The 22,335-nt window shown below is 36.9% G+C and overlaps 1 protein-coding gene across 10 annotated transcripts in view; it reads right to left on the minus strand.

The window, feature by feature from the left end:
* Positions 1-22,335, minus strand: part of SOX5 (SRY-box transcription factor 5) — a 1,015,292-nt gene that overhangs the window by 775,804 nt on the left and 217,153 nt on the right. The window lies entirely within an intron of this gene.

Below are 22,335 nucleotides of genomic sequence, written 5' to 3' on the forward strand. Positions count from 1 at the left end.
TTTTTTAAAAGTTCAAGTCCATGAATATCGCCTTCTCATTAGATATTCATACTAGAGACTATCTTAGTTTTATAGTGTTGACTCAATGTATCTGAACAAACAATTTCCTGGGCCATCCAGCTAGAATACGAGAAGAACTGAACTATACAATTATATTTAGTGTTAATATTTTAAAATCACATTTTTAGGATTACAATAAATAGAATATCCATCCAGTACCTACAGCAGGTTGGGTAAACAATCAGTCATTTAATTTAACTTAGTATTAAAACACAAATTAAGGGGAGGCGTTATATTATGTGAATGAACATCAAAAGGTTCAGAAGTTGGCCCTAATATACCCATGTTCTCATCCAAACTGAAACTCCCAATTATTATGTTAGAAATGGCTTAAAACTGTCTTTTTTGAAAGACTACAGGACCTTTATTTTCTCCTTCCCACCAGACTATAAATGCTGGAAGAACAACCTGTCTTATGGCATTTTGGGCACACAATTTTTCTTCCCTGCAATAAATTGGAAGTACAGAGTTTATGTCTGTTTGATTCCCATCTGTCAACTAAACAGCAGTGAGATCAAAATTCATCATTCAATTTCTAAGGCTGTTTATTAGTTATATGCTTAATTATGGCATTTTAGGAATCTCATTCATGATACAAAAAAAAAAAAAAAAAAAAAACAAGATAGTAACTTATGCCACACATGGTATATCTAAGATGAGATGGACACACTTTTGTTTCCCACTGCTGGCATGCACTATCATTATTAGGAGACTGTAGTTGAGTACTTGCTTAAGGTGCTATCTCTGATGACAAGCTAAAAAGATCACCTCTCCCTAGATGGAGGCAGGCATTGAGAAGGCATAAGAGCTAAAGAAGATAACAAAGTCAGTGCTAGCCGCTACTGCCGATGAGCAATTGTTATGACAGGAGGTGATGGAAATAATGGCATCTTTGAAAACGCATGTGTGTGCACATGTAAGTGCACCCTCTTATCCATTCTAGTATAGATTGTTCTTAAAGGCTGACCTAAATTTTCTTTCCTCATGTAAAAAGTCTGAAACCATTATGTTGGTATCTCAGTGAGCTGACGTTTCTCACAAACATTATACTGAATTGTCACACATTTTCTCCGTGTTATACCTTTGATAACAAGTTAAAAGTGGAAGAAAAAAAATATGTGCAAACAAGAAACCCCTGCTAATGAAATTCTGCATTACACAGTCAACCTTCTGCTTGAGGAAGAAAGCAAACAAATAATCACAAAAGGATGAGGTGAGAGTGTGGACCAGATAAAGTGTAAAATAATGTTGTTGTTGTTTGTAAAATAATCTCCAAACATCATTTTTGTCCTACTTTCTAGTCATTATAACCCCAAAGGCTCAAACAAATTCAAAATCAAGCCCTTTTCCCAATTGAAACGTATGCTATTTTATTAAGTTTTTTTGTTTGTTTTAATTCATTCAGTTTTATGAGATAACCCTTATCTAACTGTGGTCCCCGGTCCAGCAGCATCAGTATTATCTGGAAAATTGGTAGAGACGCATAATCACAGACCTCACACCAAACCTGCAGATTTAGAACCTATGGAGGTCATTAATCTGCTCTAATTAAGCCTACCAACTGATTCTGATGTATCATTGTGGTAAGGCAATGTAATAAATTATTCAAATAAATTATTTCATTCATTCTCAAAATAGTACAGTAGGTTGGTAGAGCAAAATAAACAGGTAAGGGTATGCAGCTGAAGATTACATATATATATCTATAATATTATAAGTTTATATTAAGTTAGTTATATAATTAAATTAGTGATAGGCTAGTATCAGAATGAGATTCAAAATTCTAGACACAAATTATATTGGTTTTGTAGCGCATATACTCTAAAACTCTAAAACCACTTCTGTAACTTCAAAGATCCATTTTTAAGGTCAAACAATGCAGTAGCTTTTTCATAATATATTAATCTCTTTATAACATGTTTTAAATATTAATATGCTGCAGAGAATATTCCAAATAATTAAAAATCACTGCTATCTTTTAAATGATCATGAGGAAAATAAAAATGCCCTTCTAATTGCTGTCAAGTTTGGAGTATTTTATTACATTTTTAAGTATTAGAAAAATGCAGACAGTTTCCTGAAATATTGAATAGTGGGTAAAAAGGCCATGAGCCCAGATAAAGCTGGCTCTAGGGATTGCGAAGGTGTAATGCAGGGACTGTACCCGCTATGCTGGTTTTAATTTCTTTGGTGATGGTTGGGAAGACCAATAAAGTTTATTTATATTTCAGACAGAGGAAGAGGCCAAAAAATTACAAGCAGAGCTAGTGTCACTTCCTTAGCTAAGTTTCCAATTTTTTTCTAAAGATTCCAAAATGACTAGGGGAAGAGTATTCAATTAATACAGAGAATGTCTCAGTTATTAAATAAACATAAGACATTATTATGTATAAACAATGGCTGCCATGAATTACAAGGGCGGCCTAGTGAAAACAAGTGGACTGGATCGTCCTTTGCTGTCAGCTGCTCAGATGCCATGTTCCTAAGATGTAGAAAGGAAGAAGTAATTATGGAATTGGGTCTTGTATTTCTTCAAATTGTATTTCAAACATCATTTTGCTTGAAGTTAGTTTTGAGATGTAGCAATTAGTAATTCAGCATTTTTCATAACATTAGTTCATTAAAAGTTTTGTTTGGAAAAATCCCAGTCATATTCACAGTGTTCTACTTTTCTGGGTGAAAAAAAAAAAAAAATCAAGGTTCAGATTTCTGTATTTCCATAAGTTGCCTTTGGTAAAAGAAATGGATAAATATATTAAACCGATTCCAAGAGAAGCTATTTTCTGTCTCTAATCAGACTTCTGTCAAATTACCTGTCTCTTATTTAATCTTGAAATACTTCTTTAGAAGGACTATTTTACATGGGCAACTCTATATGTAGTTGTGACATTCCGTTTCTTTTTTTAACAAAAGTTTTTTCAATACTTTATTACATAAGTTAACAGTATTGACATTCTACCTGTTTTAAAATACTTATTTAAAACTCTGGCTAGGCACAGTGGCTCACACCTGTAATCCCAGCACTTTGAGAGGCTAAGGCGGGCAGATCATGAGGTCAGGAGATTGAAACGATCCTGATTAACATGATGAAAGCCTTTCTCTACTGAAAATACAAAAAATTACCCAGGCATGCTGGTGCACACCTGTAGTCCCAGCTACTCGGGAGGCTGAGGTAGGAGGATTCCTTGAACCAGGCAGGCAGAGGTTGCAGTGAGCCGAGATCACACCATTGTACTACTCCAGTCTGGGCAACAGAGCGAGACTTGGTCTCAAAAAAAAAAAAAAGAAACAAAAAACTCTATATTCGCTCATATTTGTGATAAATATATAGCACAGTAGTTAAAAGCCCAGAGATAAAGCTAAATTACCTACGCTCATGGTCTTTTCTACATTTAGTAGCTGTGTGTCTTCAGGAAACTTAACATAACTTCCCTGAACTTCAGTTTCTTTGTAAAAAAGAAATAGTAACAATACCTACCTCATAGGGCTATCATGAACTTTCAATGAATTAATACATATAGAAGGCTTAACACAATGCCTACCTCCTGGGAAATGGTCAATAAAAGTTAGTTATTACTTAAGTTAGTACCTTCTAGATCTAGAAAAGTTACTGAATCTTTTTAAGCTTCTTATTTCTCTTATAATGCAAATATTTCCTCTCTTTCTTTTTCCTTAAACTAAAAACCAGCAGTTAATAAACATCTGACAGGAGGCTGAGGCAGGAGAATTGCCTGAACCCAGGAGGCGGAGGTTGTGGTGAGCCGAGATTGCGCCATTGCACTCCAGCCTGGGTAACAAGAGCAAAACTCCGTCTCAAAAAAATAAAAAATAAAAAATAAACATCGGAGGCACCAAGAGTGGACCAAATAGTTTAATCTGGACATATCGCTTTCCTAAATAAAAAGGCCTAATTCCAGTCCTAGCACAGTCATATAAGTGTGTCACCTTACAATACTTAATCTCAGCACTTTCCAGGTTTAAAAAATTATTTGTAAGAAGAATTTGAAAAATAAAACCCTAAAAAATAAAGAGCATTAATGGAACATAATAGAAAGTTATATACACTAAAATTCTTTCTGTAAGGATGAAAAAGTAGGCTTTCAGTTTGGCTGATACCATGAAAAGTTTAAAAGATATATATCCATAGATAAAAATTATGAGTGCAATCTTTTATAGTTTATTTATGACAGATTTTAGTGCCTAACACATTTTAAAACAAATCAATGTTTATCATATCTCGGATATGATATTTCAGAGACATCTCAGATAGCTGCATAAAGAAAATAGAGAGGGAAGAACCGTTGAGAGAAGCAGCAGGAAGACCAAGATGGCAGGATACACAATGAGCCTTGATTTAGAAAAGGACGGGACAACTGCCAATAAGATCTCAGAGCTTCCCCTCAATGAAGAACCGAGCCACCCATAAGCATATACTAATACATAAAGAACAGTAAAGAATAACTTTATTCTGTGTCTACAGAGGAAGAAGGGGAACATGCATTTACATGATAGTGGAAAAGACATGTTTTAGATATGATATAAAAAAGGACATTCTCAACTGTGTGGGTTGTTAGAATTGAAATGAATCCTGTAATTAGTAAGAATGAGCATTCCAGGATGAGTTGGATAACCATTTCCCAACTGGGGGGCAATAAAGCTTCTTGCACAGCCTTGTAATAAGGATTAAATAAGAGAGCACTTTATGTAAGGGTGAAAATACTGTCCATACTAGAGGGAGGGAAGGAGGGATGGTGTGTGTGTGTGTGTGTGTGTGTGTGTGTGGGTGGGTGTGTAGTACTCAGCTGGGTGCTGTGGCTCATGCTTGTAATCACAGCAATTTGCAAGGCTGAGCAGGTGGATCACCTGAGGTGAGGAGTTTGAGATCAACCTGACCAACATGGTGAAACCCTTCCTCTACTAAAAATATAAAAATTAGCCAGGCATAGTGGCATGGGCTTGAATTCCAACTACTGGGGAGGCTGAGACAGGAGAATCATTTGAACCTAGGAAGCAGAGATTGCAGTGAGCCAAGATCTCACATTGCACTCCAGCCTGGGCAACAGAGCAAGACTCTGTCACACACACATGAAAAATTGTTTATACTTGGCATTTGCTATTTATTACTATTCAGACTTGTTAGAAAAACTTGATATCAATTCTGGTTCAACCATTTACTCATTCTGTAACTGAGAAGGACAACCTCTTTCTCTCTCAGAACTCAAGATTCATCATCTCTAAAACAAGGACCTTAAAACTTATGTGGCAAGCTGGTGAGAACAAAATAACTTCTGTACAGCATCTGGCACAGAGTGGGTGGGTATCTAGTAAAACATTTGCTTCCCTTTTCTTTCTTTCTCCCAAAAAAACTAAAGAAAAAATCCTCCATAATATTCATGCCATTCCTTGTATATCTAAAGGCATACAATAGTTCCCCTTAACCTGAGCATTTGCAAACATGAAAACATTAAGAGAAACAATCTATGATTCAATTTGGAGGAAGAACAAATCTGCTGTGAAATCCTTCCTCACTCCTCATATAGAACCGACTACATCCTATTTGAGGGTTCACTGTGCCCTTAACAAATTCTGATGACTCTTACATATTTTCATTTGATGGCCCTTGTGCATAGGCTTATCCATCCCTACAAAGCTTCTCTGTCAAAAGAATGAGTGTCTAGCATGTAGATGGTCAGTAAATACTTTCGAATGAGGATATGAAGTGATGCTGTGCTACTCCTTACGATATCCAGCATGTTCCCACGCAGGGTTTTGCACCTGCTGTGGCCTCTACCTTGAATGCACCTCTCAGGTACGGGTATGACTCCCACCCTACCTTTTACAGGTGGTATCCCAAATTTCACTTACTTTCTCAGCAAAGACTTTCCTAGTTACTCTATTTAAAATTTGGTTTGTGTACAGATTTACCCACCCACCCATTCTCTCTCTCTCTCTCTCTCTCTCTCTCTCTCTCTCTCTCTCTCTCACACACACACACACACACACACACACACACACACACACACGTACATGCAAACTGTCTTCCTTTTCTCCATTTACCACTCTGTGCCTTTTTTTTTAACTTGTATTGGTTTTTTTCATCATCTGTCTTCCCCTCTTAGAGTTTAAACTTCAGAAAAGCAGGGGGTTTTGTCATTTTTGCTACTACCTAGCATTTGGCACAGTGTCTCAGACACAGTAGGTACTCAATAAATATCTGTTGCATGAATGAATACATTTCACAATGGCACAGCACTTGGGAAGAAAAAAATGAGTACTTTTGATGAATAACAATGGGACATTTATAGAAATTTTAAAATTACATGATTAAGCTAATCCCTTAATATTATATAACTGCTCAGAACTCATTTTCTGTTACTGATATACTGCAGTTTTAATTTCTTCCTCAAACAAAGGAGCTTCATTTCTTCTCATGGGAAACTAACTTAAGATTTATCTTGTATTGAGTTATCCCAGTTTTTCCTTATTAACAAAGATCAAAGATATACTGAAAGTATCCATAAAAATGACGCAGATGCACAGAAGCAGAAATGAGGGGTTAGAGCAATGGAGACTTTTTAATTTTTTTTGTTTTAATATGGAGTTTCACTCTTGTTGCCCAGGGTGGAGTTCAATGGCATGATCTCGGCTCACTGCAATATCTGCCTCCCAGGTTCAAGTGATTCTCCTGCCTCAGCCTCCCAAGTAGCTGGAATTACAGGCATACACCGCCACGCCCAGCTATTTTGTATTTTTTTTTTTTTTTTAGTAGAGATGGGTTTTTACCAGTTTGATCAGGCTGGTCTCGAACTCCTTACCTCAAGTGATCCACTCATCTCACAGGTGTGAACCACTGCACCCAGCCGTAATGAAGGCTTTTGAATGTCAGTGTCAGAACTAAAACTTGGATCTTCTAACCAAAGCACAGTATACTTTTAACCACATCTATCTTTCTACAAATGATTTATAATGAAACCTAACTTCAATTCATTGCCCACATGGCACTGGTGCCATTTAGACTACGTTAGCTGTTAGTTGGCCAATCTAAACTATTCAAGAAGGCAAAGATCTATGCATGCTAGCAACTCCTATTTCCTAAATATGCCTTCCTCTCAACATCTATATTTGAAACCTTAACAATGTGTCCACCTGGACTTCTTGGAGGGCTCTGGTTTGCAGGGACAATATATGCTTTGGTTCATCTATGGAACAATCAGCTTAAGAAGTTGTATTCAGATATTATTAATGTTTTCAAACCCACTTCCTATTTTCCTACTGAAATCCCTGCCAAGCACACACTTCAGCAGACACTAAAATAATTTGGGTAGTTGACATTCCATCCAAATTTTCTATGGAAATCTGCCAGATTTGACATCTGTGAGAAAGTGGGTAATTTTTATTATCCACAGAGAGCAAAGGCTTGGTTTGATATTTCTCTACCTCCACACATCTCCCGGTAGTGGAGCTGCGTCTCAGATAACCACAAAAAGTGGTAGTGAAGAAAATTCTTTAACCCTTTCACCCTTGCCAGGATATGGCAAAAGCTCAATTCAAATTAATTTTAAAGTAACTATGGAAATGAATAAAACAACTTTTGGAGGTGTGGGAGATGCAAACTACCTATGTTATTAGCATTACTTTTGCCTAAAAACTATTTATGCTTTATCTGTTGTTTTAATTCAACTGTTTGTCTTTAAAGCTCCCTTCATTTAGTTTAAAACGTTAAACCAGAATTTCAAGTTAACTTTCTTTTTAGAGTGTCTTTTCAAACCCTAATAATATTTGGCTCTGTAGTACTACAGAAACATGCTTAAAAATAATACAAAACATTTCTATTGATAACAAATTTTATTTCCAAATAGTTAAGAACTAAGATATGCATTAACACTTAAGCTTTCTCTTATCTCTTTAAAAGAAAGAGATAAAACTGGATATTGCCATGTGCTTATAGGTCATATACTAAAATGCTACCAAGGTTTATTTTGCAAACGATGTCACTTTAGTTCACTACAACAAAACAGAGATTTCCCATCTTATTATTACAAGTCAGTAGTTTAGCCTTTTATTAGTCTGTTCTCACATTGCTATGAAGATACTACCTGAGACTGGGTAATTTATAAAGAAAGGAGGTTGGATTGACTCACAGTCATACATGGCTTGAGAGGCCTCAGGAAACTTACAATCATGACAGAGAGAAAAGTATGTCTTATATGGTGGCAGGCAAGAGAGAAGAGTGTGCAAGAGGAGGGAAAAATGCCATATAAAACCATCAGATCTGGTGAAAACTCACCAGCATGAGAACAGCATGGGGGAAAAGACCCCAAAAGTCCCATCACCTCCCACCAGGTATCTCCCTCAACATCTGGGGATTACAATTCAAGATGAGATTTGGGTGGAGGTCAGGGGGACACAAGCCTAACCATATCAAGCATATTTCCAATTAAGAAATTAACAATGATTATGGTTCTGTATTGGTTCTACATTGACAAAGGTTTAAGGGTGGGTCATGGGAATACAAAAGCATGATAAATTATTCATTTACAAAAATAAAATGATTGATGGTGTGTTGTTAATTTTTGATATAAGATAAAATGGTATTTCAAATATATAGTTAGGGCTGGACATGGTGGCTCACACCTGTAATCCCAGCACTTTGGAAGGCTGAGGTAGGTTTATCACCTGAGGTCAGAAGTTTGAGACCAGCCTGGTCAATATGGTAAAACCCCGTCTCTATTAAATATACAAAAATTAGCCAGGCACATGCCTGTAATCCTAGCTACTCGGGAGGCTGAGGCATGAGAATCACTTGAACCCAGGAGGTGGAGGTTACAGTGAGTTGAGATTGTGCCATTGCACTCCAGTCTGGGCAACAGAGTAAGACTGTCTCAAAACAAACAAAAACCAAATATATAGTTAAAAACCTAAAAGTACCCACTAATAGAATTACAAATAGGATATATAACTCCCAAATCACAGAAGAAAACATAAAATAAGAAAAACATACCTTGAACAAAAAAGAAGAGAAGAAGGGATTCACAATTTAAAAATGTAGACATAAAAACATTTCTGCTGAGTAAGATTAACACACCGATTATGACAAAACATGTAAAGTTAAATTCCCTGTTGAGAGAAAAGAAGAACTTGGGTTGGCTTAAGAAACAAATTCAATCTTATTTTTGTGTAACAAGTATACCTAAAAGAAATGTTCAAGATGAAAAGAAAAAGAAGGGGAAAAGCATGTTTGTACAAAGATGTGTTCTGGGCTCATGGGCAGGATGAAGGTGGCTTTCTGAGAGAGTGACGGAGGGAGGGGAAAATCTGACTAGGCTGCAGCCATATTGGCGTAGCCAGGACCTTCATCTCTTAGGCATTAAATCCTGCCTGGGTGTCCTTGACAACCCTCAATAATAGTGTGGCCATGATATCTTGTCTTAGCTTCACTAGAGAACCTACTACCGAATTCTCTATCTACCAAAGGCCCCACTCAAACAAAGCTTCCTGAGGACAAGCATTTTTCTAAGTTCAGTTCAAGCCTCTAATAATATTTGGCACATGTAGACATGACAAGCATATGTTTTGAATGAATAAATGAGAATATGAGTGAATATGTCTACATAACATGCTAGAGACCTAAACACAATCATTTGATTAGAGTTGTCTCCTCTGAAATTCCACTGAAATGCGTAAAAACATATTTAAAATGTTGCAAACCAAACACTGAAGAATAAGGGAGGGAAGCCATCAGTGGACAAGAGATTTCACCAAGTTTCTAGAAGATGGAAGGCAGATAGAGGTACAGTGACTGACGAAGCAGCCACACACTAATATATAAACATACAAGGCTGCAGCTGGAAGGGGAAGTGGTCTCCCTGGAGCTCTAGCATAGGAGATACTAGGTACCAAGAAGTGTGAAAGTAAGTAGTGGGGTACTCATGGAAGTTCTGGGTAAGAAACAGTCAACTTCCCAAGTCCCATATTTATTCTCATGTAAAAAGAAATTTGCCAAAGAAATTGTCTGAGCTGTTTAAAAAAAAGTAGGCCAGCTGGTATGGAAATTAGCATTCCAGAGTGAAGTCTTCCTCATTTGACTTTAGCAGCCTTCCAAGGTAATGCCCTCAACTCACTTGCTGTTTTTAGCTCAACGTCAAGCCCCACATTTGTAACTAACCTGTGAAAAGGCTTTTCTATTGCCTCATTCTTGAATAGGCTGGGCAGCCACAGAGCAAGGAATTTCTGATAAAAAAAAAAACCCTACAGTACAAAAGATAAATAACAATAGCACTTTGGAATTTATTAGCAGAAAGGAAGAGATATTTAAAATATTTGATTTAGAACCAATTATTCTTACACTAGAGAATATACAACACTCATGAAATAGGAATAATTGGAGGACCAAAAAAATGCTAGAAATTTAAAATAAAATCAGTGAAAAAAGTGAAATTAATTTAAGTGTGTAAAGTAAAAGGTGAGAGTGTTTTCTAGAATATAAAAGAAATGTCTAGAATATTTAAGAGGAAAGATCAGTATTGCATATATGATCACAATAGAAAGTCTAAGAACCTGTCAGTTCATCTCCAAAAACAACAACAACAACAACAACAAAAACAAGAAAATATAAGAAGAATATTGAAGATATAACATAGTACTTCTTAGAACACAAGAAGATAAATCTTATGAATGAAAAAAGATACCTATCTACAATGTCAAGGTTAAATTTCAGAAAACTCCAGATAAAGAAAAGATCCATAATACTTATCAAGAGGAGGAAAATAAAAAACACGCACGTGAATTAGCCTAGGATCTAATCTTCAGCAATACTATATGCTACAAGTTAGCAGAACATGGCTTCAAAACTCTGAAGGAAAATTATTTTGTATTCTGAATGTTAAGGCTAGCCTTGCTGTAATCAGCTGTGAGGAAAAGGAACAATACTTTCAGATACCTGAGATCTGAGAAGGTTTAAATGGCCTTTAACCGAGAAAGTTACTTGACTTGATCTCCAATACAATTTAGAGAATAACTGAAAATAAGCAAGAAAGAAGAAGACACAGAGTTTAGGGAAAAAAGAGACCTGACATAAAAGGGTGAAAATAAAAAGTGGGCTTATTTATGAGGACAGTCTAGGTTTGAATAGGAAGGCGGAAACTCTCCGAGGAGGAAATGGTTAGAATGGTTACTAATAGTAAAACTGAGAGGATATTGTAGAGTATAGGAACATAGTGACCATTTGATATCTACAGTAGCAGTATTGCCCACTGACGCTGGAACTCCGAGAGTAAAAATATCACAATTATGTATTGCTTTCAACTTTTAGAGCCTACCTATAGACAAATCATGCAAGACTTAAATACAGTAACCATATAGAAAATAAACATTGTCAACTACGATAATATAGAAGTGTTTACAGAACCAAGACAGGAGCAGGAATCTGCTCATCCTACAAAGTAAACGATCAAGAAAAATTATCTATCATTGGTTTACCAAGAAACACTGGTTCAATTTGCTAAAAGTTTTTTTGGAAATAAAAACATCAAAATGCAATCAATATTTTTTAAAAAATCGATTAAAAAAACTAGAAGAGTTATGATATTATACTTTACAGTCAAATCTTTCCCCCAGTAAACTAAGAATGAAGATAATAAAACATCAAAAAACAAAGGAAGCCACCTTGTTCATATTATAATACTAGTTTAATACTGATATTTAAACTAGGGAAACTTACCAGCCAAAAAAAGTATAGTGTAAACTGAAGATTTTGAAATTTAAGTACATTTATAACTATAATATTTTTTAGGATAAAAATGTTTGGAAGCTCAATATGTAAAATAGATTAAAACAGAAAGTTTTGGTCAAAGAGATAGAAAGATTATGTAGATCAAGCTCACGTGTGAATACAGATGGGAAAAGTCTAAACAAAATGCAGTTAAACTTAATGGGACCTTAAGCGATTTATCCACTAACCTAAGGAGAGCCTACCACTGGTGCGTATATTATTTTTGAAAATTCATATCAGTATCATCATTTTACTAGATGATAAAATGACATTTTTAAATACTCCAAAATCCACTAAATATTTAACAACAAAAACTCACAGGAAATTAAAAATTGATGTAAGTTCCTTATATAATAATGGCTTTCTGTCTTGATGCAGCAGGCTAGCAAAACATGTGAATCTCTAAAAATACAATATACCACTGATATCAGTTAAAAGACAAAGCTGCGAGGTTTCAATATTGTTAGTTTGCTTTTTGATTGGGATTATTATTGGAATAGCACCAACAATGAAGATTTTGGATATTTCACAGCATGCCTAAAGTTCACCAAGTTAAAAAAAAAAAAAAAAGGTCGGGGGAGAGAAAGCATCCTTAATAAGATCTATTAAGAAGCTATAGCGACAGAATTAATTACAGGACTGGTACAAGAATTGACAATCAGATAAATACAATAAAAAACAATGAAATCAATTTACTATAACCCTGAAACAAATTCTAGCATATATGTAATAGATGAGTTATTTAATGAACGGATTGGGGAATACAGTTATTTGGGAAATAATCATACTATATACCACATTAAACAACAACAAAAAATAAAAGTTATTGTAAAACAAAAAATAAAATCATTAGATAGAAAATTAGAAAAAGGCATATGTGATTATATTTTCCATATACAAAAACAACAGAATAAATTAAAGAAATAACATAGATTTTAATGTAAACCTAAAAATTTACATTGCATGCATTTAAAATTAAAAGGCAGACTATAAAGACTGAGAATATATTTATAATCAATATGAGGAAAACTGTAATACACTAATAGGACTTACATATAGAAGTATATCCCAAGAAAAAAAAAAGGATGTGAGCAGAAAATTCACAGACTCAGAAATACTAATGAAAATATACAAAAAAATTAGCTTTGCTAAAATCAAAGAAGTTTAGAAATAAAGGAATGCCTTTTTTTTTTAGGATGGAGTTTCATCATGTTGGTCAGGCTGGTCTTGAACTCCCGATCTCAGGTGACCCGCCCGCCTTGGCTTCCAAAGTGCTTGGATTACAGGCGTGAGCCACCCTGCCTAGCCAAGGGATGCCTTTTATTACCTGTCATTTTGCCAAATGTTAAAATGCTCAATCCTGGCAAAGGGTCAGTGAGACTAGCACTATTTTATACTGCCAGTGGAAAATTACCAAAAGCCTAAGGGGCAATGCTCATGCCCTTTGATTTAGTTTCTGTTCTAAGAATCTGCCTTTTCCAAATAAGCAAAGAAATAAAGTTTTATGCATACAGATATAATTTACAGCAAAATATTAGAAACAGCCTAAGTGCTCACCCATAGAAGAATAGTCAAATAAATATCAGTACATCACATACACTGGAATATATATCCACATGACAATAAAGCATTAAAGTCTCATTAATCTTATGAAAAATGTATCAAAATCAATTAAGTGATAAATGCAATGTTTAACACTGTATTTACAGTTGCAATCTCAACTGTGTTAGAAAAAAAAAGAGAGATCTAGATGAAAATGTATAAAATAAAAATGATTTTTCTCTGAAATGAGGTAATTTTGTTTTTACATTACTAATTTTCCCAATTGTCTGAAATACAAAAATAGTTCTTTCATCCTAAAAAAGTCAGAACTATTTTGAAACAATGAGAGAAGGATTAATCTTAGTTTTTGTTGTTAATTCACCCACCCTAATGCTACAAACTACAAAGAGCTCCTTAGAGTCACTGAAGATCAATTCCTCGTTTACCTCTAGGTTCTTTGACCTCTCTCAACAAACATGAACATTTACAACAGGCAGCACATACAACCACCTTGTAGCTATTTCAGAGGGCCCCCCAAAACAGCCCTGGCTTCCTTTTCAAATCATTCTTCATCCATTACACAATTCAAAAAATCTCTGTAAGAGGGCAATGACTTTCATTTTCATTTTATTTTAACAATAGCCTTTACTGAGCATTTAGCACATGCTAGGTATACTAAGTGCAGCACATATATCAACTTAATCCTCCCAACAACTATTATTACCCTAATTTTACAGCAGAGGAAACTGAACATAAGCTTGTTGGAGGTCACTTATTAAGCATGTGAGACAATGAAATTTGAACCCAGATAATTTGGTTCCAGGACCTTAACTACCATGCTGTCAGGTTTAAAATGCAAATATGCCGGACGCGGTGGCTCAAGCCTGTAATCCCAGCACTTTGGGAGGCTGAGGCGGGTGGATCACGAGGTCGAGAGATCGAGACCATCCTGGCCAACATGGTGAAACCCCGTCTCTACTAAAAATACAAAAAAATTAGCTGGGCATGGTGGTGCGTGCCTGTAATCCCAGCTACTCAGGAGGCTGAGGCAGGAGAATTGCCTGAACCCAGAAGGCGGAGGTTGCGGTGAGCCGAGATCGCGCCATTGCACTCCAGCCTGGGTAACAAGAGCGAAACTCCGTCTCAAAAAAATAAAAAATAAAAATAAAATAAAAATAAAATGCGAATATTCTTGGAGGAATTAAAATATTTACCCAAATTTCCATTAAAGTGTAAGAGGCTTATCCTTTTTTAGGGAAGACAGTGCTGGCATTCTGAAAACCAGGCAAGTGACACTTAGAATTGTATAGAAAAGTTAAATTATGATCTTAAATATCAACCTCATTAATTGATCACTGTTCTTAAGGTCACGTAAAAAAGTTTTCAGACTAGGCATATCCTGTTGTAGATTCTGTTTACAACTGTCTGCTGTCATTAGCCAAATTTTCAAGAGAATTTCAAGGTTTAAGGAATTGGAATATTTTTATTATTTCAATAGTTCCTGGGTCCAGGCTAGGAATGCTACCTTTTATATATATCCATAATACTAAATTTTTATTGTTGGTAACATGAAGTTGACACCATTTCCTAAATTTAGACGTGAAAATAAAATATGGAGATATGGTTTTTTTATGTAAAAGTTCAGCATAACACATCAGACAATCAATCAACACTGTACCAAGAATGTTCTGAGATTGGGGGAAAGATCAGTAAAACATAATTCTTGCACCAAAGAACTCCCATGTATGGCAGCCACTGAGAGGCAAGAATATCAAATAGGAAATTTTTACATGAAGACTCAAGTATATCATTCTGGTCCATCTGAATACAGTATTCAGTTGTTTAAGAAATTTCTCATACAGTGAAACTCCTTACTTTCATAAAGTGCTTATTACATAAACCATCTTGCTTTACTACCTAAATATAGTGTGCTAAAAGAAAGAAAGAAAATGCCCTCTCTGTTAAAGGCATATGAACTTTAAAACTAAAATATCTGAGAAGGAGTAAGAGATGAGAGGACAACCCGTAGGCATAGCTGTCACTACAGAACAGTAAATACAATCCTCCGTAATAAATAAAAACCTAATTGAGCAGGGAATGTGGGTGGGGCCCAGCTATTTCATAGTCATATTCAAGTCTGTGGGCATTTTCTGAGCAAATAAGCCTTATAAATGGACCTGCATTTGCCAAACTACATTATTCTTTTGTGGAACCAGATTTGTGCAGTAGAAGTTTAAGATGCACGTGGATGCTTACTGAAAGGAAATGAAGAGTATGATATCTCAAAATTCTCTGTCACAGTCAATGATTTAGGTGGCAGGAAGGCCATCAGATTACCAAAGCTCAACCAGAGCAATAATCACCCACTACGGTTTCTTGGAAAAATCAGAGCAGTGTCTCCTGAGAGAATATTAGCAGGTTATTTGTGTGTGTGTGTACACATGGCTTCCAACACCTGAGCATATGAGCAACATTCATTTTACTTTCTGTAGATCAGACAGTATTTCTAGTTCACAGTCTCCAGGTGTATAATTAACACCATTATCTAGTTTATCATCATTATACCTCTGAATCAGAATTTTTTTTTTTTTTTTTTTTTTTGAGAGACAGAGTTTCACTCTGTGCCCAGGCTGGAGTGCAATGGTGTGATCTCTGCTCACTGAAACCTCCACCTTCCGGGCTCAAGCGATTCTCCTGTCTCAGTCTCCCCAGTAGCTGAGACTACAGGCATGTGTTACCATGCCCAGCTAGTTTTGCATTTTTAGTAGAGATGGGGTTTTACTCTGTTGGCCACGTTGGTCTCAAACTTCTGACTTCTGATGATCTGCCTCCCAAAGTAATGGGATTACAAGCACGAGTCACCACACACAACCTGAATGTGATTTAAATGGGGTTCTCGTGCTGCCTCTTTTAAGTTTAGCAGACATGTATAACATGAGTTCTTAAAAATGACATTGCCATAAAATAATCAGTTTTAAGAGTGACGCTGCCCCTAGTGCTGGAAAGGACATTTTTGCTAATACATAGACCTCTAAGGCACTGAAACGTTTTCAATATTATTTTTAACAGATGAACTATAAATAGGTCACACAATACGAAAACTGTATGTGGAATTATTTAATATTAAGAAATGGCACAAGAACCTTCTAGACTATGGAATCACAATGTGACACACAAAATTTTTTTGCATTAAAAGATGAGTTTTTCATGTAGACTGAGATGTACTCCAGGTTACTTTTAAATATAAAATTTAAAAAGTAAAATATTTTAAATCATTCAAGAAATATCAAAGATCCTTTTCCTTGGTTTTTGAAACACAAATATAAGTAATGGAAAATTTATTTATCTTGAATATAAATCCTGTAAACCCCAGTATCACTGAGTAATTTCCAGTCATTTTTATTATTAAGGCCTGCATTTATATAACTCACATTTAAAAAGAAAATTATTTTACAGCTATCACAAATATTTTACTTTATTGGTCATTTGCTTAGATATTTTTAATTATTTTCTACATGTTACAATACCAGTTATCTGAAATCTTTAATGGGCATATGTACTATGATGTGTTAAAATGCTAAAAGACTAAGTTTTCTACAAAATGAACAAGACCAGATAAGTGTGTGCTCTGTTCTTTATGTAAAACTCACTCCATGTTATTTTCTAAAGAGAATAGGTGGAACAAAAATAAAGTGAAATGTGGAAGACTGAAATGAAAATATTATACACCTTTTGGACCTGTAATTAGGAAATAGAGTTGATATTTAAGGCTTGTAATGGTATTTGTACATCATGTTGTATTTTTTAGGTTGACCAGAGTCATCTCTAGATTTTGTGTTCAGGTTGTGATACTGTTTGGCTGTGTCCCTACCCAAATCTTGTCTTGAATTGCAGCTCCCATAATCCCCAGGTGTTATGGGAGGGACCTGGTAGGAGGTAATTTAATCATGAGGGCAGTTTTTTCCCCTGCCCTATTCTCCTGATAGTAAGTCTGTTTCATAGGATCTGATGGTTTTATAAACGGCAATTCCCCTGCACACACTCTCTTGCCAGCCACGATGTAAGATGTGCCTTTGTTCCTTCTTCATCTTCCACCATGATTGTGAGGCCTCCCCAGCCATGGGGAGCTGTGAGTCCATTAAACCTTTTTTCCTTTATAAATTACCAGTCTCAGGTATTTCTTCACAGTAGTATGAAAATGGACTAATACAGACTGATTATTCATTCTTATTTATTCCACAAATATTGATTTGTCATTACTATGTGCCAGGTAGTATTCGAGGTGCACAGTGTAAGGCTGAACAAAGAGCTGTCTGTCTTACCATTAGACTGTAAGCTCCAACAGAGGGAGGCTGGAGCTCCAGACAGACAGACAGACAGACAAATAATCTCTGCCTGTCTCTCTCACTCTGCTTCTCTTTCTGACACACACACACTTACTGAGAAAAAGCACAGGATGTAGCCCAGTAGACACATGGAGCATATGTGGCATGAATTTGACCTCCTCTGGAGAATCAAAAAAAGATTCACGGCAGGGCCCTTTGTTGAAGTTGATGGACACGAGTATGATGGGATGAGGAGCAGCAGCAGAAAGAGCAGCACATTCTAGGCATAGGGTACAAGATGTCATGTGCGAGAAAAGCTCCGGGGGTGAGAGGGGCATGATGGTTACAGCACAAAAAGCAAAAAATATAAATGACATGATATGAGGTCACAGAGGCAGCCAGGTAGGAAACCGTAAGTCTTATTAGAGATTGGCGGATTTACTCTAAGTGCACTGAGAGCCACTGAAGCGTTCTGTAGAAGAGACAATCAAATCTGCATTTTTCAAAGATCATTAGAGACAACAGGGAAAACAAAGAAATGACTGCATGAAAGAAAACTGTTACATGGTAACTATGTCAGTATAGCCCAAAAATATTGGTAACTTACATTAGAATTACAGTGATGGATGTGACAGAAGTAGATATTGGAGACACAATGGCAATCAGACGTAGGAGGTGCTGGCGTGTGCCACAAAAGTTTCCTTTCTGGACCCACACAGTCATTCCTCCAGCTGTAAGGAAAGTTGGTGCAGAAAGCTCACAACTGAGCCACTTCTGGAAAGAGGAAATTCTCTCGCCTGAAAGGCACTGCCTCCACCAGGGTATCGCCCTCCCTGGCTGCAGCCAGCAACCAGCATCTGAATGTGAAGGCATGGGGCAGGGTGCTGGTGTGTTAGGGTGGCTTGAACTGCTTGCCTTAGTAAGGGACAGTGCTGAGGACCTGGCCTTGCAGCAGAGCCCTGTAGGCCACCATCGGCCTATGCCCAATCCTGCTACCCTCCTCTCTTACAGCGCCTCCCAAGACCATCTTCAGTAACTCGCTTGCACATAGTCTCCATTTTAGAGTCTTTTTCTGGGAAACCCAACCTGAAACAACATACAAAGGTTTTTTTTTTTTTTTTTTTCTGTTTTTGTTTGTTTTTAAACCATGCAAGTTATTTCACACTCACTACTGAATAATCTGCTTTGAAAGGTAGTGTATTTACAGAAAGGATATTTTAAGATTATCCCAAACCTAGTATTAGATTGAATCAAATAAGTTAAACATAACTCAACATGACAATATTATGTCAAAGCATTGGCACCCAACTCACTACCCAGGGAACTAAAATTCAAGAGAGAGACTAGTTTGACACAACGAATCCACCTACAGATTTTTTGTTTATTGGCTTCCCACTAAAACGGGTAAACACTGCCATTTAAGTATCTGGGAACTAAAGCTGGTGAGCAAGTTTCTGAATCTGGTGTGAACTAGTAGACACTAAATGGGCTCATCTCATCTCTACAACAGAGCGTTCAGCCCAGTGATTTGAGCACATCCTTTCTGCTTCATTGGTCACCAATGAATTTTCTGTTAAATTCAATTGAGTCCAGCACTCTTTTTAGCCCTTCTCTTTTGAGGGAAAGGCCGATGCTGTTTAAAGGTCTCACTGAAAAGCAGAGCCCTTTGATTGAGAACCTCAAAAAAAGACTCTATCAAGAGCACACCTTTTAATACAGAGCTCAACACTCACTTATTTTAAGCCCAGCAAGGGAAGCCTAATTGTCTGAAGGGTTTTTTGTTGTTGTTGTTAGTTCATTTTGATGAAGTGCACATCCCCACCGAGGTGGTTAGAATCTGAGGAAAGGACTCAACAAGCCCGCTGATCTAATGTGTAAATTTAATGTACTCCATGCGTCCAGCTCTGTTAGCCATCTGCACAACCACATACCAATTCCTTGCATTTTTGGTTCTTAGGACCTACCAACACAGGAAAAAAAAGCCAGTGTCTTATAAAAATGTCACAGTATAAAAGTCCTTGGGTTGTGAGGTAATTTTAAAAGATGGTTAGTAATCTACTTGTGATAGGTTTTCAGTTTGATAAGGTAAGTGGGAGCAAATGCATCTGATCACAAAATTCAGGCCAGACATGATGGCTTACGCCTGTAATCCCAGCACGTAGGAAGGCTGAGGCAGGAGGATCGCTTGAACTCAAGAGTCTGTAGGCCCAGCTACTTGGCAGGCTGAAATGGGAAGATTGCTCGAGCCTGGGAGGTAGAGGATACACTGAGCTGTGGTTACACCACTGCACTCCAGCCTGGGCGACAGAGTGAAACTGTCTCAAAAATGAATAATAATAAATCAAATGTCATGCTTTATTGATTCTTTACTTTTAAAATCACATCTTTTAAAAATATGTATTTAGAGATACACCTGTAAATGATGTTTGCTTTCAGACAATACTGACCTTCACCGTGTACTGCTCTCTGTTACAGGAGGTTAAATCCTGCAAATCACATTTCCCTAGGTTCCACTGCTAACTAGCTTCATATCTGAATCCTTTAATGAGAGAAACTGGCAGGATACAGTATATGGGGTGAGACAGAAGGCTTCTCTGTCTGCTTCAGAAGCACCTTCATCAATAGCGGCTTCCTTCAGGATCCACACAAGCAACACAGCCTCCCAATGAGGGAAGCTACCACCTTTGGCCCAGTGCCCACTGGGCAACTTTGGCTCCTGGATTCTGGTAAGGCCACCTCCTCCCTTGATTGCTCCAGCACTAAGGGTAGTGGTAGCTTCCGGCTTCTGATAATCTCCCTTTAGTTAAAGGGAGATTAGTTAATCCCGAGTATTAAATCCCCTCTATAAAACTATCTGACATAAGATGTGCTTTCCCTCAGTAGACACACAAAGTATTCACAATTAGTTTAAAACCAGGTGCCAATTTACTGCCAAATATAGTTCTCAGGTTTGTTTTCAATTCTTTCTGCCAACAACTTGTAGGAAATCTCAAGTCATACACAACATCAACATTATGGTTGATTTCTCAGATCAGCTCACAAACTCTGTCTGAGCCCATAATTCCTCCGAAATGAAATGTTTCTTTGGGCTGCGCTCCTGATGCTCTTTTCTCACCATTGTATTCACTCTTAGTGGCCACGTCCAAATTCTTTAATTTCTAGCCAAGTCTACATCTCCAACCCAGACGTTTTTTTCGCAGATCCAGACCTATATACTTTCGTATCTCCAGCTGGATATCCTACATGCAATACAAATTTATTGTGTCTTCAAATGAACCAGTTATATCATCCTGTCAAACTTATCATTTAATTATTTGCTATAAAATATTCCTAGTAACCAACATCTGAAATTTGACATGATCCTACAACTTCCCCTTTTCCTTCATATCCAATTGGCCACTAATTCATGCAAATCAGAGGTCCTGCAGATTTCTTACCTATCTTCCTTATGTGTTCCTCCTGCCATTGCCTTAGTTGAGAAATGCATCTCTTCTTGTTTGGGCCACTTCAACAGCTTCCTAACTGACCTTCCTGACTTCAGTCTTTCCGCCTTTCCATTCAATCCCGCAATGTAACCAGAGTGGATCTAACAGGTGGTAAATCTGATTATGCCATTCATGAAATTTGTATTTAAGAGATCCCAGTAGCATTTAGAATAAAGGGTGAAATGATGAATAGAAAGGCTTTTTTATCTGACTCCCACATAATTTTCTAGCCCCATCACTTCTCGATAACTGTACTTCCCATCAGCCATATCAAACTCATTTCACCACATACGTCGCTAAATACTTACTCAACATCCCTAATGCCTATGGCTTGAAATACCCACACCCACCTTTTTAAACCAGTAACTTCTCATTGTCCTCAAACCAAGTTTAATCGTTATCTTCACAAAGAGAACTTAGAGAAGTAAGGGATTTGCATTGTGGATCTAAAGCGTCCGGTGAAGTGCCAGCCCACTGGCTTGAATCGTGTCCTAGAAGTCCAGGCCGGCTTCCAACTCACCAACTTTGTCTTCCTCCACTCTCTATGGCAGGTCTGCCTGTGACAATTCTCTACAGGTTCTTCTCTGTGTAATTTATCTACCCTACTTTACAATCTGGATCCATGTCATGATAACAAGAAGAAATAGCAGTAGAGTAAAACAGCTTGCTCCTTGGCTCCCCACGCCCCCTTGCTCCAATTCATGCTACACATGAATTACTTTTTTTTTTTTTTTTGAGATGGAGTCTCACTCTGTTGCCCAGGCTGGAGTCCAGTGGCGTGATCTTAGCTCACTGCAATTTCTGCCTCCTGAGTTCAAGGGATTCTCCTGCCTCAGTCTCCCTAGAAGCTGGGACTATAGGTATGTACAACCATGCCCAGCTAATTTTTTTTTTTTTTTTGTATTTTTAGTAGAGAGAGGATTTCACTGTTAGCCAGGATGGTCTTGATCTCCTGACCTGGCGATTCGCCCACCTTGCCCTTCCAAAGTGTTGGGATTACAGGTGTGGGCCACCACACCTGGCCATTCATGCCCTTTTCTATTTGCCCTTTAGTTCATTATGGGTAAGCTAAAACAAGGACACAAAATAAATTTTTATATATATACATAAGAGAGAGAAATAGATAGATTAATATAAATATAAATAAAGTACA

Source organism: Saimiri boliviensis, chromosome 7 (genome assembly GCF_048565385.1).
Source record: "Saimiri boliviensis isolate mSaiBol1 chromosome 7, mSaiBol1.pri, whole genome shotgun sequence".
In the NCBI taxonomy this organism is placed as follows: Eukaryota; Metazoa; Chordata; class Mammalia; order Primates; family Cebidae; genus Saimiri; species Saimiri boliviensis.